The sequence below is a fragment of the Macaca mulatta genome, chromosome 15 (assembly GCF_049350105.2).
Source record: "Macaca mulatta isolate MMU2019108-1 chromosome 15, T2T-MMU8v2.0, whole genome shotgun sequence".
In the NCBI taxonomy this organism is placed as follows: Eukaryota; Metazoa; Chordata; class Mammalia; order Primates; family Cercopithecidae; genus Macaca; species Macaca mulatta.
Window position 1 is genome coordinate 4,142,316 of NC_133420.1, and position 16,677 is coordinate 4,158,992.

Here is a 16,677-nt window from a genome sequence, read left to right on the forward strand (position 1 = left end):
TTTCTTAAGACAGAGTCTCCCTTTGTCACCCAGGCTGGAGTGCAGTGGCTCGATCTCGGCTTGCTGCAACCTCTGCCTCTCGAGTCCAAATGATTCTTTCTGCCTCGGCCTCCCGAGTAGCTGGGATTACATGTGCCTGTCACCACGCCCAACTAATTTTTTATATTTTTAAGTACAGATGGGATTTCACCTTGTTGGTCAGGCTAGTCTTGAACACCTCACCTGACCATCAGTGAGAGTGGAAGGGGTGCCATGTGAGTGCCCCTAAAAACACACACAAGCCTGGCTGCTTAAAAGGAATGAATATAGCTCAACACTCCTATGTGAACACTGATGTGTCTACTGCCTTACAGAATCCTCCTAGCTGAGCTGCAGGAATCTTCCTTGGAGCCTTTTCTCACCTACACTGCCTACAGGTGCCCAATGGGCTCCCTGGGCAGTATCGTGTCCTTGTTTAGAATATCACAGTATTTGGAGGCCTGTTTAATCCCAAGTCAGAGCCTTATCATAACTCAGACACCATCCCTTAGGGCTTGTGGGCCAACTTCGGCTAATGCAGGCTGCTCCACAGTGCCCTGCACATGGGCTTGGTGCATCCACACGATTTTAAGATTTAGGGCTGCCGTTTTCTGCAGTCACAGATGCGGACTTACATATTCATCATGACTGAAGGCAGCACGTGTCTTTATGTTCCTTCTGTAATGGTAATAATCATGGCAACATTTCCTTGATCCTTAAAAAAGCCTCCTAACAGCAGTTGCATTCCACCCCCTTCCTTAAAATTAATAGAATTTACCAAACTAGGTGAAATCAGTCTTCATGAGAAAGTGACAAATCAGTGTTCACACAATGGCATAGTAGCTGGGCATAGAGGGTACGTCAACATCCCAAACTAAGCACCCATCACAATTATTCCCAACTCGCAGGAAAGCTACAAAAATTAGAAGGCTTAAAACATACTTATAAATGAAAATAACAAGAAACCAACGTTTCTGAGGAGCATTTGTTAGCCCAGCAAGGAAAGCCATTAACCAGTGCTGATTACATTGCATTTGATTACAGCAGCCAAAGACGTGTCCAGAGGAAGAGACTTTTAAAGATTAGTCTTTCGGTAAGAATGGTTGCTTAACAAGTTCACACTACTGGGCTACACCAATCGTCAATTAAAAAGCAAGGCAAACGAGTGTGAGTCATTTTCCTTAATCCTTAATGCGTCAAAAATTACCACATTGGCCAAGCTGGTCTCCAACTCCTGATCTCAGGTGATCCGCCCGCCCCGGCCTCCCAAAGCGCTGGGATTACAGGCATGAGCCATCACGCCTGGCTGAGAAGTGTTTGACAAAGGCTGAGGGGAGGCTCCTGTCCCTTCCTGGGACATCCACATCCCACCCAGTTTTCCATATCGACTATGACACTCGAAGCATCACAGGAAGGGCAGCTGCATCCCCGCAGTTCTCTGCACTAATGCCACAGCTGCGTGAGCAGCCACAGCCCTGGAGCTGCCACTCAGCCTTATCGTGCTGGCACAAGCACAGCAGAAACTACCAAGCCCCCAAGGGGGAGGAGTGGGGACCCAGGGGAGTGAACCAGAAGGGAGGAATGCGGCCCAGGAGAGTAGGGAGGAGTGGGGGCCCAGGGCAGTGAACCAGGAGGGAGGAGTGTGGTCCAGGGAGTGAACCAGGAGGGAGGTGTGCGGTCCAGGGGAGTGAGCCAGGAAGGAGGAATGAGGTCCGGGGAATGAACCACGAGGGAGGAGTGCAGTCTATGGCAGTAGGGAGGAGTATGATCCAGGGGAGTGAGCAAGTAGCCTTTAGGGGTAGCAAGTTCACACACCACAAATACCTCCCAATCCATCCGCGTGCAAGGAGGGGATGGAAACCACGCAGGACCTGCAGCGCTTTCTCCTCGCAGAAGAGGAGTGAGGATACCGACTCATGCATGAAATCAGAGCTAAAGTTCTACCACGGTGGGGAGACGCTTCACAGCCCAAATGGGTGCAAAAAGAAACCAATCATACAAGATCAGTGGATGGAAAGGGATCAGAAATGTAAGCCTGTAACAACCTTTCAGAAAAAACTTCACTTGATATACAAGATGACTGCAGCTCTGCTTGAGCATTTCTGCAAATGTCTAACTCGCGATGAGCCATCTCAGAGCCCTTAAAGAGGAGTAACAAAATCAAAACGCCAAGGCATCCTCTGTATTTTAGATAGCCTGCAACCGTATGGAAATGAGCAGCGGTGCCAGAGCTTTCAAGTTTGTTTGAAGTAAATTCCAGCATGAGGGCAGCATCTTCCTGGCTGAAGCAATGAGGTGGGCTCCTGCTCACCGCATGGGAGACCAGCTTTCAGCTCAGCTGCTGTCAAGGGTCTGCAAACCATGATCCCCGACTGAGCCTTGGCCAGGGAACCAGAAGTGCTTTTTACACTTTGAAGTTTTCACAAAAGAAATATATGCAGAGACTTCTGTGGCCCTCAAAGCATAACACGTTGCCTACTCTGCCCTTTACAGGAGCTTCTAGCTTTGCTGTCAGTTACAAAGTGTTTCTATAAAATAATGTCACTGATTCTCAAGCATGCCAGGAAAAGTCACACTTCTGAACAACCCTCAATGGACATGCACCATCCTGTGCGTTTCACACAGATTTTTGTTTTTTAAAAGCCAAACTAAGGGAGGTAATTCAGCTAAGTATTATAGTAAGACAATTTGAGATACTTAATGATGTGTGACAACAGAATAACTGGCATTCCTGTGACGTAATAAACTAGCTCAAACACAAAATAACAAATCAAAGCATGTTTTGGCATCTCAAAGTGATCAGTGAAATTGGGAATAACATTCAGTGAAATAATACTTTAAAAAAAAAAAGCAAAACCAAAACAAATACCACTAAACCATCACTCTTTACATTTATTTAACTACTGCTGCAAAATAAAGTGGAGAGACTTCTTAGTGCAGGGTAATAATCGGCCATCGTCACCATGAAATAGACCACTGTGCAGGCTCAGGCCCTCCAGCCCACAAAGGCAGGGGGAGGGAGCAGAAACGATGGCCAGAAAGAAAGGGACAGGGCAACCATGACCTACTCAGCAATTGTACCCTCCCACCTTTCTTCTGGACTTAAAATTTTGGAGCCATCTGGGTTTACCTTCCTATGTACATAAATCAGCAAGTTCTCAAAGCCAGAAATCTACAATGCTCTGGCAGCCAAGTCCTCTCGGCCTTCCCCCATGTTTTAGGGCCTCATCAGCTCACCCCTGAATAGTATCAATGGCCACGGAGATCCAGTCAACCTTGCACTCCACAGACTGAAGTATGCCAAGAGCCACTCGAGGCTGCCACTGCCATGATCAAGGGCTTTCAGAGACAGCCACAAGCACTGCACAAATCCATGTGGCTTCACCAGGTGCAAAGAGGCTCCAGCATTCCATCCAGTCTGTCGCTGCTACCATAGCTGTGAGTCTAGGATGTGTCAGGAAGGGAAGGAAGACACCATGTAGATCATCTCATTTAAGCTTCGTGTCACAAGGTGGAATTTGTTGTGCCCATTTTATGGATCGGGAAAGATTTAAGGAGGGCAAGCACAAGGCCCTGCTGACACAGTAGCAAGCTCTGCAGAGGCCTGAGCATGACCCCCGCCCCACGCTCCCTGGGTCCTGATGTCCACTCTTCCCCCGTGGGAGCCTGATCCTGGATCTGCCTGAATTGCTACCATTCCTAAGACACGACTCATGTCTGCCCACCTTCTCCTTTATCTGTTTCCCGCAGCCCAGAAGCATGTGCTCTTCCATCCAGACAGACATCACACTTCAGCACCTGCACCTGACACCACTTCAGCCAAAAGCTTCTCTCAAACCTCCCCCAACACCTGCCGGTCACACAGGTCTGCACCCATCGCCTTTCTCACACGAATTCTCACGTATTCCTGTGTAGCACCATCCAACTGGTTATAGTCTGAGAGGAGGAAAGCTTTGTAGAGAAGTCCACATTCTACTTTGCTCCCAGCATTCCGTCTTGCATGAGGCAACCGATTAACAGCAAATTCATTTCAGCACAACATTTCCATTTGAAGAAAAGCAGGGCATAGAGCTCTGGTCATAATTAAAAGCTTGTTTCATTCGTCGTTTGAAATTCCATGTACTGCTGCAACAGCAGCACCCCCTCCTCGCCAGGCTCTGCCCTAAGGACATCTTTCTTCCAGCGCATGACTCCCATCAGAACCCCAGCAGCGAGAGCCCCGCAGGTTTCCCAGCGCCTCGGGCTGTGGCTTCCATGCTAGGCCAGCACTGACACGAAGGGAGTGGTGCCCCCAACAACTACAGGATCAGAAGCTGGCCGACTGCTCTATAGAATTCAGACACGTTAGTAATCACTGACAGTTCCACTGACAGGCTGCTCAGCTAAACTGGGAAAACTCCACAAAATAGAAAGAACCCATGGGGAGCAATTCTCTCTCCAACCTGGCAGCAAACGGTAGCTGTGCAGACGACCTCTTCGGGATAACCATCGACTACATCTCAGGTCAGCAACAGCCCCGCTGAGGGCCAAAAAATCAGCTCCCCCCAGCCCTCACTTCCTAAGGGTCAGCCCTCCCAGGCCACCTCTCCTGGAAGATCAGCTCTGATGCACCCACGACGGTCAGGAACCAACTCTGGGACTCATTTCCCAGGCTCCTGCCCACCGCCCTCTCTCTTCCTCCTCCATCTCCCTCTTCACTCCCATCCTCCCTCCCACTTTCACTTCCCTTCCCTCCTTTCCTCTCCCTCCATTTCCTTTCAGTCCTCACCTTCCTCACTGCACTTCCCCATTCAACTCAGCTGACGCATTCTCAGGTCAGTAGAGAGTTTTCTTTCACTCTATGTTTTTATTGCAACGATCATTCTTAATGAACAGAAACCTGTTTCGGACCATGTGGATGCCACCTCCTCCTGACCACTGCTGCCCCGCGGCTCCGTGTCCACTCAGTGTCCTCACGGCACAGGTGCCCAGCAGTATGGCTGTGACCAGGGGTAGCAACATGGGACATGGGAGAGGTATCCCAGCCAAGAGGCCCTGCAAAGCCTCCCCAGCAAACTGGAGCAAGGCCCAGGGCGGTAGGGAGAGCGCCGTGCTCATGATGTAGGCAGTTCAGCTTCTGCAAACTGTCCATCGACTGCAAATTACTTTGTTTCCATGGTTACAAAAGAACCATAAGCATTCTGAAATATGTTCTTGGTTTCATGTTTGCGAAATCTAAGTAACATTATAAGAAAAATCACTGAATTCTGCCTGAAGCTCTAGGGGTGTTTTCCTCTCTGAAAGGAGCCCCTTTCGGGACTTGGGATTGAGTGACAGCCTTCAATCACGGTTCTCCTAGTGGTTACAGGGAACTCCTCAGCCTGCCAGGAGCTGGGGCCCTCGACAGCCTCACGGCTCCACACACCAGGGTTCTAAGGATCACACGTGTGCAGATAGCAAAGCTTGCTGCACACACGCCAGGTGCTAACAAGCCCCAAACGTCTCACTCATACTTGCTAACCACATCGCTTCTCTCAGCCTCCACGGCGTTTCACACTCTGCCTTTATATAGAGATGAACCATGCGTCCTGAGCGCCACAAAGATTCAACTCCTTCCGGGCAGAGGGGTGCATCTTTCCATCACGGGGTCTTCAGGCGAGCCGGCCCAGGCTCCACACATGCCACCCCTTCACCCAATACTATACATGCAAACGGATGTATGCACTCCATACACACCCTCAAATACACTCACCAAATATGATGCGTGTACACACTCCACACACACCCTCAAATACATACGACACACATGAACATGTTCACTCCACCCACACCTGCTAAATACACTCACCACACACGCACAAACATGACACACGTGCACACTCATTCCAGGCATCACACCCCTCACCAAGTACACAGGTGCACACAACCCCAAGTCCAGAACCTGCAGACTCCACAAGCTTTGGTTTCCCCCACTGTTTCTCTCATCACATGAGATCCACACACAGGTGTCATTTACTGGCATCTAACACCCGGGGAGGCCCTTAGACAGAACTGCAGTCACAAGTCGGCTTCATTCAGGCATTCATCACCAGCCTCCTGAAGCCACCTCCTGTCCCCACGGGGAGCGGGGGCCGAGACCAGAGACGTCACTGGGCTTACAGATCCCCAGGCTGGCAACCCAGCGAAATCAAGAGGGCTCAGCCACGGCCCTGAAGGGAGATGGGTACTGGGCTCAGGTATGCGGAACATGAGTCCTCATTTCCAGACAGTGTCACCTACGACGGCGTCAGGTGAAAGCCAGTGGTTTGGCATTCCTGGGATAGATAGTCCTGGAATTACAAGGGAAGCTTTTTACTCCTCCCCTCTGAACACATGAGGGTCCATGGTCCCCTCACATCTAACACTGGGAATCTGAATCAGTGACTCGTTGTCCACCTGAGGGCCACCCAAGAGGATCCACACACCTGCTACAACAGCAGCACCGCACCTGGTCTGCAGGGGAGCAAAGCAAATCCCACCTTTATGACTAAAACTGGATTACCCCGACACTGGCAGCCTGCAGTGTGTATATCGTCAAGCCCCCACATCTGCGCCACCTGCCAGAGGAACACAAGCCCTTAGTCCCGGGTACTCAGGACGGCCTGTGAGGTGGATGCTGGCACCCTTCTCATCTCCCAGTGGAGAGCAGAGAAGGCCAGGGTCAGGGCTGGTGTATCAGGAGGGTCGGGGTTCAAACCCCATCTGCCTCACAAAGCAGCCCTTCCCGTTCAAGTGACTTCTATCATCAGCCATCAGTGACTTCTCTCATAACCACAGTTACCAGCAATTCTGAGTGCTGTTCCTTGGGACGTCATAAGCAAACATTTTGTTAGAAAGATTTTGCCAAATCTGCTTTCAAAATCCTGTGTTATGAAATGACTAATGAAAATTTGAGCTATGAAATAAAGCACATAGTTAAATGAATCCCAAAATGACTATCGCGAAGGAAGTTTTAACTTCAAGTAAAAAATATCCTCTAAATGACATCAGCCAGAATTATCTTCAATCATTACTGATCCCATATGCTTCATGAATTATACAGCATTATCTCAGATATGAACTTAAAACCATTAGCTGAATGCACATTTCAGCACAACCAAAGTTCTGATATAATAAGCAGCACAGGCGTCTCTGGAGAGGATTTTAATTGGGACTACAAACAATGCACACGATCGTGGTAAGAGGTTTCATGCTGGCTGTTCTCCAAGGTGCGACACAGAGAAACACCACTAACCTCAAAGAAACCTGCTGCTCTGTAATGAGATGAGAGGTGACAGATGATGTGGACGGACTACTGTAAATATTTGAAATGGAGAAACAATATCAGTTTCCCTTTACATTCTTAGAAAAAACCGAGTTTTCTTTTGGGATGATTTAAAAAGAAAATGACATTTCTGGATTTTTTTTTTTTTACTTTTCTTTCTGAGCCTGGGTCTTGGCTCTGTCGCCAAGATTGGAGTACAGTGGAGCAATCGCAGCTCACTGTAGCCTTAAGTGATCTTCCCACCTCAGCCTCCAGAGCAGCAGGGACCACAGGCACACACCACCACACTCAGCTAATTTTTCTATTATACAGATGGGGTCTTGCTATATTGTCCAGGCTGGTCTTCAAACCCTTGGCCTCAAGTGATCCTCCTGCCTTGACCTCCCGAAGATTTAGCCTAAGCGACCATGTCTTATCGGAAAATAGACATTAGAACAAATGCATTTCTGTAAGATTTTTTTACCTCTTTTCACTGGGGAAAAAGGTAACTTGCCTCCAAGGGTCGGAGACAAAGCCGTTACTGCAGACAAGAGTACTGTGCATCCCGGGAAGCACTACACCACAAGGCATGGCCGTGCACCCTGGACGCAGGAGTAACACACGAGGCTAGCACAGGCCGACGCCGGCCCTCTCCAGAAGCAGGCCTATCCTTCCCTCCTCTCCTCAGCCCTCTCTCCCTTCAGGCCTCAGTGGCTGCTGACAGGGGAGAGGCCACAACTAGAGGAGGCTTTCAACTCCACCAGGGACAGGAGCCCCGGACACTGGGGACTCAACTGCTGCCCTCCGTGCCCACCTCCTTCTGGTCCAGACTTCTCAGGAGTCAGACGTGGCCACTTTGACCCTCTTTCCCTTCTGTGGCTCCTACAAAAACCAGTCCGGCGAGCCCAGTCTGCCTCACACTCCAGGGACACCCGGCACAGGCCCCCTCCATGTCCTTATCCAAGCTCCTGGGGCCAGAAGGGTTATGCAATATTTCAATTTCCAGTTGAGGATCCCCAGCCTGAAATCCAAAGTGCTCCGAAAAGCATTTCCTTCAAGTGTCATGGGGAAGCTCCGAATGTTTCAGGTTTCGGAGCATTTTGGAGTAGGGACTCTCAGCCTTAATTTGAACCTCTTCAAGGAAACCACACACTGAAGCCCCCGATGTCCACCCTACACAATCCCAGCACACCCTCTGAAGTCCTCAGCAACACATTTTCTTTCTTCAAAAATAACCACAAGTCACAAACTCACACGCAATCACAGAAGGGGGTTGTGGACACCCGCACAGACAATGAAATTTACCTGTCACATTTTTACCTGGGTAATTTAAAGTCATTCCTCAAAACACACCTGTTTTACTGAGTTGCATTTTAAGGTGAACACACACAAATCATTCCAGGGAAACAAACGTCACTTTGGGCTGCGTGTGGTTTCTTGACTCCCGTGAATAATTCAGCGTTCACACTCACTTCTGGATAAGGGAGACGATGCAAAGAAATCTGTTAAAACAAAGACATGAAAACAAGTTTAAGAAGGGTTTGAAAGGTTCCTCCTGTCCCCCTGGAGAGAAGATGAGGACGCCTGAAAAGCTCACGGGGGACAGGAGCACAGCCTCCTCGGTGTGCCATGGACGCCACCTCGCCAAGGGGAGAGGATGATGCCTGGAAGGCTCACAGGGGTGGGAGCACAGCCTCCTCAGTGCTTTCTACACTCAGCAGCTTCAGAAATTCCCGTAGAAGCAGAACACATCATGAGAACTGAGACTGGAACACCCCAAAGAAAGGGGACGAGGGGTCAAAAAATCATTCCAATTACCAAGGAGCGCGGGCATGAAGCCGCTTCAAAGACCGTGTGAGAAGTCACTCATAGGTGTTTCAGAAAATAAGGGTAGTGCGAGATTGCTCGATCAGCTCAAACAGGCTGCCATCCCTCAGGCCATGAAGTCCCTGAGCAGAAGTCACTCGCATCTCTGCCAGAGAAAGTACTACAAGCCGACACATAACCTCATGAAACCTGGGCTTCAGCCCGTCGACAACAGTGAGTCTGACATGGTACATCCCTCCAGATGGTTAAAGACCCCAGGGGTTCATCGGACAACCTCAAAGGGCTGTGTCTGTCCAGCCCCTTTTCCAAGTTCTGGATGATTTTTCCTAATGTACTATAAGCAGCATGTTCCAGTCGAGACGTCATTAACTGACTCTGGGTCCTCTTAACTTTGAAATTAGAAACACACTTGGCCAGGCACGGTGGCTCATGCCTGTGATCTCAGTACATTGGGAGGCTGAGGCAGCTGGACTGCTTAAGTCCAGGAGTTCGAGTCCAGCCTGGGCAACATTGCAAAACTCCATCTCTACAAAAAATACAAAAACAAGTCAGGCATGGGGACACGTGGAACATGTGCCTGTGGGTCCTGGCTACTCAGGAGACTGAGGCAGGAGGATCGCTTGAGCCTGGGAGGTTGAGGCTGTAGTAAGCCGTGCTCACACCACTGCCTGGGCAACAAAAAGGTTTTTTTTTTGTTTTTTGCCTGTCTCTAAAATAACCAAAGAGAAAAAGAATTATATACCTGACTAACCCAAAATAAAAGAGGTCTTGTGGGACGACCTGAAACACAGCTGCAAATTCTGGCAGGGCCTCCCCGGCTTGATTTGTGGTGAGTGTAGGACCACTCTGAAGGATAGGACCCCAGGCATCTTCCGAGACTAGACCTTACAGTACAAGTTCCCTTCGCTGGACGGAACACTTGCCTTGGAGCCTTGGACACCCTGGGGTAGTGCCACCATCCCGAGGCCGCCATGGCACAAGGAGGCCCTACCATCATGAAGCCTGGGACGTCCGTCAGAGCAGTGCCACCCACCTGAGGCCGCCATGCCAGGGGAGCCTGGACGTCATGAAGCCTGGGACATCCTGGGGCAGTGCCAGCAACCCGAGGCCGCTGTGACACAAGGGGGCCCTGGTGTCACTGAGAGGCTACACAGCAGGTCCAAGCCCAGGCCAGGAGGGAAGAGGCTCCACGTCCTTTCTAACCCTCCAGCTGAGTCCACACACATCTTGGAGCAGAAATGCACCACCCTCAATGTCTACGGGTAAGTTTTTGGCCACAGAATCTGGAAGCATAAAAGATGGTTCTGGGCTGGTTGGTTGCCGGCTCGGATCTGTCCTCTTTCCACACAAAACCTGGCTCACACCAAGCAGCGTCTAAGTCCTGGAAGACCTGCTAAACACAAGAGCAGTTACAAAGCAGAGAAACTGGAGGGGGCCGGGCTGTGCTCCAGTGGCCACCAGCGTTTCTCAGGAAGACCCCGGGCATTACAGGGTCCAGGGCAAGGGCTTCCTGGCAACCAGGACATGGAACAAGAACACATTCCCCGGTCCTGTTGAATATGAATCGGGTAAGAGCCGATTCCCTCCCTCGGAGGACTGAGCACCGCCCCACAACACCTTGGTATGGGTAAGTTATTACATACGTTGGTATGGGTAAGTTATTACATACGTTGGTATGGGTATGTTATTACATACGTTGGTATGGGTATGTTATTACATACGTTGGTATGGGTCTGTTATTACATACGTTGGTATGGGTATGTTATTACCCATACCAAGGTAATAAGCCCGTTACCAGCAGGAGGCTGGTGATGAAGACATGAGGACCAGATGAGCACGAGGGATCCTGACAGATCATCCCTGGCACTGAACAAGGGGCGGACAGTAACCCCTGTTCCTGACGCATCAGCCGTGGCACTGAGCGAGGGGTGGCAGCACGGCCTGTGCCCCTGCAGATGCAGAGGGATGTGAGGGGGGCACAGGCTGGGCTTGGAAGCTAACTCAACTACCTGCGCTTGCACTTTCATTCCTCATGGCAGGGAGGTGAGGCACAGGCAGCATTAGGGCTCACCTTGCCCCCGGGCTGCACTTTTTTCTGCTTATGAGTCGTGCTCGCTTTACATGGACAGACATAGCTATAATAACGATTCCCTGATTATTTTGCTGCCTACATAAAGGGCTTTCAGAATTCACTTCCATCCTTAGGAAAGAGGGCCAACACCAGGCTGTCTCCCTTAAGATGCCATGTCTCATATGGGGGAAAAAAATCAAGAGAAATCAAATAAAGGCCATAAAATACATCAATTTCAACACTAAAATTTAATAGTATGCTTTAAATTGAAGATGAGTTAACTCACATTTCCAAACCTCTGAAAGCAGGGTTACTGGGAGGAAGTGGTTTGCAACACACAAAGGCAGCTCTGTAGAAGCGCCCAGGCTGGATGAAGGCTCAAACATCAGTGCGAGGAGAAACTGTGAACAAACTCTCTCCTGCCCTGCTGCTGTCCTCTTCCAAAACACACTGGTTATCTGTCAGTTTAGAACAAGGCCTAGGGAGGTGGGAGGCAGGCCTGGGAGGGTCACCTAGCAACCAAGCTCTTCACCCACACAACCGCACCAGGCTGAGCTGAGCAGCACACACAAACACGACTGATTCTCCCCAGAAAGAAGACAGAAGGCAGCACACTGCCACGCCAGGCCCCCTGCAGGTGAGAAGACTGCGGGGAGCCAGAGGTACCTTTAATCTTGCTTGCATGGTGGAGGGAGAGGAATAATGCCACTCACTTGAGTGTTGCACAATTCTTTCTAGCACTGAGTGGCACAAAACAAAAATTATAGATGCTTCCTCAGATAAAAGTTTCTGAAGAACTGAACATAAGTTATGTTCAGGAAATAGCATTACGAATGCCTCAAGTGCTTCTGTTTTCAATAATCTCAGAGTAATTCTATAAACCCAGGAATGTCTCACCCAACTCCAGGATCACAGCCCAGGTGACGTGGGCACGCACATCCTGAAGCTCCAATGCTCAACTAAAGTGGGGCGAGTGAAAATAATCCTGGGTATAATTTACACGGACACAGGAAGGTGGCTGAGCCCCAAACCCCTAAACCAGGAAGACCAGCGTCCTTCAGGGGCCTCACCTCTGTCCTTTCCCAGCCTCTGGGAACCACCACTCTGCTCTCTACTGACACAAACGACCCTCCAAGGTACAACCAGGAAGATCATCATTCAAAACTGAGGGACGTGGCAGAACAAAGCTCTCAGGAGATTTTAATCACCAACACCACTAACTACACATGACCCAAAGATGATTAAAATCCCAGGCCCTTCAAGACTGAATGTTATCTATACTTAAATGCATTTCATCACCATATTGGGGGGTTATTCCTTTGTTTTGCTGCAAATATATCCAACTGCTGTAAAAGGAAAAGGCAACTTGTTAACGAAGCTTCTTTGAGTGTCTCAACAGCCATCGGGGTAGGATAAAAGGCAGGACCTCCTGGCAGAAACGCTCAGCTCTGAGGTCAGGTGGAGTTCTTGAGCACCAACAAAAGCAAAATAAGGTCGAAGACCACACCCCACTTTCCTCAATCACATCTTCATTCCATGTTTCCTTCTGTTTCTCGCTACTTCACTGGGAGAGAGAAATTGTGCTGAAAGAAAGTGGAAACACACACATACATAGGAGACCCTACAGATACTGAGAATGAGTGCAGCCGTCACAGTCCAAATGTCCTTTCAGGTCCATCTGACCTGGCTGGGATCCAGGTATCCAAGTGCAGGATTGTACATCAGACCCGTGAAGCCAGGATTACAGCCACTGAACGGCAGTTTTCCATCCCACGGAAACCGGCCTTGCTATGGGCTTCCTCGGGGACCACCGACTTCACGCCAGCACCCCTCAACTACTTCAACTAACCTACATCATGGCAGAGGCCTCTCCAGGCAGACCAGCCCTACCCGAGTCCTGCTTCATGGCAAACCCTCCAGGCAAAAGTCCTTGGCCTCCTCTGGGAGGCTGTGCTCAGAAGGTGCCCTCATTTACTTCTGTGGCTCTGAGACATTTAACTAGAGCCCAACACACTTCTTCCTGTTCACATAGTGTTAACAGATTTTTATGAGTCAATTTTCACTGGGAAAAACACCATTTCAGGAGCCCCAGTGACCACAATGAAAATGTTTTCACCTCCCCTTACGTGACATCGGCAACGCCAGGTCCAGGAAACGTTCTGGATCTCAGATAACGGTATATCCACTCATAGTAAGTCTTGCTCTTGTTTCACAAGCTATCAAATGCTGCCCAGAGACAGGAAGAACCCCATAACGTGGCAGGGAGGGGCAACCAGCATGAGTTCTAAGGCCAGACCACCCGGGTCTGCTGACAGCGTGGCGAGGGGCAAACAGTGCAGGATCTAAGGCCAGACCGCCCAGGTCCCACTGACAATGTGGCTTCAGGAGTTTCCTAAACCCTCTGCTCTCCACGTTTCATGTCAGAAAAATGCAGTGACAACCGTGTCCACCTTGTTTAAATATATATATATACACACACACATATATATGTGTGTATATATATATGTATATATACACACACACACACACATACCCCAAGCCTACAGCCCTATAAAGGTCATTAATCCTAGTTACCCTCAAGGCATTGAGCGATCAATAATGAGTCATCCCCCTGCTGCTGACCTGGCTCAGCCCCACCCTCCGGAAACCCCGCATCCACACCAGCCACACAGGATAAGGCCCAGGAAGGAGCAGGACTGTGTCTTGGGAACTTAAACTCTGGAAGCTGAGTTAAATCAGTGCCACTCATATCTTGTCACCAACTATCTTGTTAAATTGGGAGATTCCATCTCTGGGGATCTTGAAGGAACCTGAGGCTCTACATTGAGTGAGATGAGCACTCGTGCTGGAAAGAGACGGCAGGGAAAGCAACCGAATCTAGGGTCGCAGCTGCCTGAGGCTTGGGTCCTACCGAGAAAATGGCACCAGGGCCCTCAGGACAGTGGCGGAGGTCCCAGGAGACAAGTGCCGGCGCAGAGACTCATGGACCCAAAGCTTGCTTCAGGGCCAGGAGGAGCTGCTGCGCTGACAGCCATGAGGCAGGCAGCCTTCGAGCTCCTCCAGCTGCCGTCCGGCAGGCAGGGAGGACAGTGCCCAGACCACCCCGGGGCTCCCCCAGCCTGCCAGGATGGTACTCTTACTCCAGCCACTGACAAGAGTCCCCATGTTCCAAGCTAGGTGGAAACAGTGCCTCAGGCCTCAGGGCACATGCAACCCCCTGCAGGGCCACTCCTACCCAACACCTGGGGATGGCTATTCCCACACATCCCCAACTCACAGCAAAACTCAAAAATGAAAGTCGGAAGATACAGCCAGGAAACCAATGCTCAAGAAGCAACTCCAGGGTGACTCTTCCTAGAGCTACTGCTACTGAACATCTTTAAAAACATTTCCAGGGTGACTTCCTAGAGCTATTGCTGTTGAAATCTTTAAAATTCTTCATTTCAAAATTAGCTTTTATTGCACTGTCTTCCCTATTCTACCAAGACTCTAGGAAACAAAACCATTACAATTTCCAATTCTATCTTATAGCAAGTTAGAAATACACATGATTCCTCAAAGGATTCTACTTGTTTCCTTGCTGATATCCTTTCCATGCCCCATGCTACTGCCCGCAACAGGGAAGGCTTTTCCAACTGAACCGAACCGAACCGAACCGAACCGAACCGAACCGAACCGAACCCAACCCAACCCAACCCAACCCAAGGGCCCTGAGACAGGCCCCTAACGAATCGTCTACCAACTATTGAGACAGGCTTGCCCTAACAAATCATCTGCAAACTCCATCTTCCATTAAAATAAGTACTGAAAATGAGCATATTACCACTTTTTAAAAATTACAGTGAAGTGGACAGTGTTCAGTTCTGTGAATTTCGGCACAAATATTCCCATAATCATCATCACACAAGCAGAACAGTCCAACAGCCCCAAACCCACTCACGAGGCCTCATAAGCATACCCTCCCATTCCCAGCAACCACCCTGTGTTCTCCCATCCCCCGGGTCTGTCTTTTGCGAGTGTTGTGGCAAAACACTCGCAAAATCATGATTTCCTGGGCATCGTGCTTGGAGGTGCAGCCAGGGTGTCCTGTGATCAACAGCCAGGCCTAGGGGCTGCTGGGTGTTTATTATTCCACGTATGGCTGTGGCCCATTGTAACCTGTTTTGGGCAACTATAGACAGCGTTATTAACATCTGGGCACAGTTTTTCTTAAATATCAGCTTCTGTTTCTCTAGGGTAAATACCCAGGAGTGCGGTCACCGGGACCCACGTTTGTGTGAGTTCAGTTTTGTAAGAAACCACCAAGCTGTCTGCACCATGCTGAACCCCAGCATCGCACAGGAGTCCCAACTTCCTGTCCTCACCAGCACCTGGGGCTGTGGGAAGACCTTAGTCAGGCGCTCCAGCAGGGGTGTGAACAAATTCACTGCGGCTTTGGTGCACATCTCGGTGCAACCAGTCACGCGGAAGGTCATTTCAGACGCTTTCGGGCCATCCTCCCGTCCTTCTCAGTGAAGCATCTGTTCAGGTCTCTTCCGCTTTTAAGTCAGGTGGTTTGTTCTCTGTCATGAGCCGTGGGAGTCCTGTGCATTCTGGATACGAGTCCTTTGCCGGCTGCACGGTTCATAGACATCTTCTCCCCATCTATCAAAAATGTGTCTCTTCAATTCCCTAGAGGTGTCTTTTATATTAGAAGTTTAATTTTGATGAGTCTTACCTACTTGTTTTCTTCCTTGATTATGGATCATGGTATGGCTAAGAGCTCTCACCCTAGGTCTCCACAATTTCCGTTTCTTCTACAGATTTTGTAGTTTGGCATTTTACATTCAGGGCTATGGTCCACCTTAATTTTCATACAGGAATTTCTCCCTGTTTTCACTCTTTTCATACGGCTGCCCCATAATTCCAGCACCATTTGTTGAAAAGACTCAAATTCCACTGAACTGCTTTTGCGTCTTTGGATCTGTTTTGGACTCCACTCTGTCAGCTGACCCGTGTGTCCATCCTGAGCATAATTTATGACTTGAGTGGTTGTCTCTGTGAAAAAAGTAATTCTGTCTGGAAGCAAAAACCACATTAGAAATGTTCTTAAAAAGATTCTTTCTCTTGTCAGGAGAGCAAAGCCGCCTCCCCAAGCAGAGGTGAGGCCTCAACCGCTCCCAGGCACAACCTTAACACACAATGGGGAAGGCAATTCATTTCAAGGGCCACAACCTGAGACCAGCATAGCCATGAAAACTGCAATAATTTCACAACAGAATGAAATTCATAAAGAACTGCTGAGAAGCGTGTAATAAGTTACATAAATTACTGTTCCTTAAATTCTGACGGTTGACTAGAACAGAAATAGCTTCACGGTACAGTTCAAACAGGAGAAAGGTAGGTAGGGGTGGTTTCCACACCACACAGGGCCTGCAGGAAAGGGACACTCTTCCTCTAAACGGGAGATCCTGGGAGTGATGTGATAAACCATGGTGAGAGGCACAGAACTGTGCAAGCC

The 16,677-nt window shown here is 49.4% G+C and overlaps 1 long non-coding RNA gene across 1 annotated transcript in view; it reads right to left on the reverse strand.

Moving 5' to 3' along the window:
* Positions 1 to 7,426: 7,426 nt before the first annotated feature.
* Positions 7,427 to 16,677, reverse strand: part of LOC114676045 (uncharacterized) — a 42,827-nt gene continuing 33,576 nt past the window's right edge. The window contains exons 3-4 of the long non-coding RNA XR_013405194.1: positions 10,140 to 10,499; positions 7,427 to 8,781 (exon numbers count right to left, since the gene is read on the reverse strand). This is a non-coding gene — a long non-coding RNA (uncharacterized LOC114676045). The remainder of the gene's footprint in view (positions 8,782 to 10,139; positions 10,500 to 16,677) is intronic.